Below are 3,275 nucleotides of genomic sequence, written 5' to 3'. Positions count from 1 at the left end.
AAACTGTCCCCTTTCGACCTCTCGCGAGAATCGGATCCCGTCCAAACTTCTCCAGCGGATGGATTCCGGACGAGCTTCTATGACGGACGAGCTTCAGCAGCTGGGTCCCTGCGATAGCCGATCGCCTCCGATGTCTGTCGAGCCTCCCCAGCGCTATCCGAAGTCCATCGCCGGCCAACCTCCTACCAGGCTCCCCATAAAATCGGACTTCCCTGGCGGACGATCTTCGGATGAGCTTCCACATCAGATAAATCCCAGACGGACTTTCTAAGCGATCGGACTTTTTCGGACTTCGCCAACAGAAAATCTCCATCCAAGCTCCTACAGCAGGTGACTCCCGCCTGAAACGTCAGCGCCCGAAGCGTCCGACAACAGTAGATTCGTCAGCGACCTCGAAACATCCGAGCATCTCCTAGAACGACGATGTAAAGAGCCATTCTGCTCCATCAGGCATTCCAGTCGAGTTTCAGTCGACAGATCCGAACTCTCTGACAAGCTACGACAAGAGCCGCCGTCCTGCTCCACTCTCTGCAACGGATCCATGCAGCTCCACCACTCTCTGACAAGCCACGACAAGAGCCGCCACCCTGCTCCATTCTCTGCAACGGATTCCATGCAGCTCCACCACTCTCTGGCAAGTCACGACGACGGATACCACTCCACTCTCCGCAACAAGCTCCACGTGGTCCTGAACGACCCATGACGCCACTACTCTCCGTAACAAACTCCATGCGGCTCTGAACGGTCCACTACCAGACGGTTACAGATGTCGCTGTCAGTCAGTTACGCCCTCCGTATATAAATAAGGACCTCCAGATACGTTCTCCTCTAAGTTCTAAACTCTATCTCAAAACTCTGCCAAAATTTCCGCTCGAGCACTCCATTTCTGTTGAAGCAGAGTACTGACTTGAACTTCGGAGGGTCTTGTCGGAGCACCCCCAACTTCGATTTAGACTTTTCTTGCAGGTCCCGGCGGCGATCGCGATCTTCTTGACTCCAGCAACTCCAGCTTCGACGGAATTCTGTACCAATATTATTAAATATTTATAATTTTTATTTTTTTTACTAAAGTAATAGAAATATTTCTTTATAAGTTACAAAAACATTTCTTTTTAAGAGAAACAAAATATGCCGTTTTAGCGTGTACTGTTCGCATAAATCTTTACAATACAATGCTTACAACTGGTACCGTTACTGCATGCATAAGCCACGCCATCCAAACCCCTTGGGAGCTACTCTAGCTCGTCGGCGATGTAATAAATCAAAGTAGTAGTTTAGGTCGAATTAAAATTATGCAAGTCCTTGACACGGTTAGATCTACCCCTAAACCTCCATATTGGAAGGATTTGTTATGCTTTGTTTTAAGATCAAATTTGACAAATACCAAATCACATATATTATTTCTGCTTGCTTGTGGGGGACAACTCAGAAATGAAGACTACAACCACCAAGAAGATGTAGACAACGCAGGCCCCACAACGTGTGTGTGACTCCAAGTTCAGCCCTTCCCCATGGTCCAGTGCACAAGCTTCAAGGCAAAAGCCAGAGCTTGGCTTTGGCTTTCAGAAATAGCCGGAGCTTGGCTTTTAGGGGTAGGACCAGTTGACACGTCGCTAATGGGAACAAATGAAGGTAGAAAACGACAAGTATTCCAACGGCTACGGCAAATAAAGCCATGAAGCTCTAAGGCCCCAAGAAAATTTTGGAGTTTTTTTTCAGAATAATATAAAAAAAAATTAATTATCAAAATAATTTAAAATTTATTTTTTTATCAAACTAATATAAAAGGAAAAAATGTCATTTTGAATGGCATTTTTTTCCCCTTCCACATCACCCTTCTTTCCACGATGGCATCGTCCCAAAAAAAAAAGAAAACACCTTAAAAACACCATTTTGAATGGCGTTTTTAAAAACGTCATTCAAAACGACGTTTTCAATTTTTCCCACCAAAAAAGAAAGAAAAAAATCAGGAAAGAATGAAATTTTTTTTTTAATTTTAAACTAATAAATAAATTAAAATTTTAATTTTGATTGAAATTTAAAATATAAAGATTTGAATTTGTAATTCAAATAAAAAAAATAATTTTAGATTTTTTTTTCAATTTTTTTTAAAAAATATCTAAAAAAATCTTAAGAAATTTAAAAATAAAAAAATATCGTAGAAAATGAAAAAAAGAAAAAGAAATATGAAAGAAATAAAAATTTTAAATTTAATTGAAAAACATCATTTCAAATACTTGTCAAAAATATAAAAAATAAATTTAAAAAATAAAATGTACCATTAAAAAATAAAAAATTTTAAAACATCAAAAAAATAAGAATTATAATTTAAAAAATTAAATTTTAAATATTAATTGAAATAAAAAAAATTGTAAATTGAACTTTAAAAAAATAATTTTTTTTTAAATTATTGTAAAAAAGTTATCTCAAGAAAAAAAAATATTATAAAAAAATAAAAAATACCCTAAAAAAGAAAGAAAGGAAAAAAATAGAATTGAAAAAAAAAATTAAATTTTTACAATATTTTAAATTTTAAATTTTAAAATTTAAAATTTAAAATATTGTAAAAATTTAAAATTTTATTTTTTTTTCAATTCTATTTTTTCTTTCTTTCTTTTTTAGGGTATTTTTTATTTTTTTATAATATTTTTTTCTTTTTTTGAGATAATTTTTTTACAATAATTTAAAAAAAAATATTTTTTTAAAGTTCAATTTACAAATTTTTTTTATTTCAATTAATCTTTAAAATTTAATTTTTTAAAAAAATTTAAATTATAATTCTTATTTTTTTAATTTTTTAAAAATTTTTATTTTTTAATGGTACATTTTATTTTTTAAATTTATTTTTTATATTTTTTGACAAGCATTTGAAATGATGTTTTTCAATTAAATTTAAAATTTTTATTTCTTTCATATTTCTTTCTCTTTTTTTCATTTTCTATGATATTTTTTATTTTTAAATTTCTTAAGATTTTTTTAGACATTTTTTAAAAAAAATTTGAAAAAAAAATCTAAAATTATTTTTTTTATTTGAATTACAAATTCAAATCTTTATATTTTAAATTTCAATCAAAATTAAAATTTTAATTTATTTATTAATTTAAAATTAAAAAAAATTTCATTCTTTTTCGATTTTTTCTTTCTTTTTTGGTGGAAAAAATTGAAAACGCCATTTTGAATGGCGTTTTTAAAAACGCCATTCAACATGTCGTTTTTAAGGCGTTTTCTTTTTTTTTTTTGGGACGATGCCATCGTGGAAAGAAGGGTGACATGGA

The sequence above is a fragment of the Elaeis guineensis genome, chromosome 12, assembly GCF_000442705.2.
Source record: "Elaeis guineensis isolate ETL-2024a chromosome 12, EG11, whole genome shotgun sequence".
Lineage (NCBI taxonomy): Eukaryota > Viridiplantae > Streptophyta > Magnoliopsida > Arecales > Arecaceae > Elaeis > Elaeis guineensis.
This window is presented reverse-complemented; position numbering follows the sequence as displayed.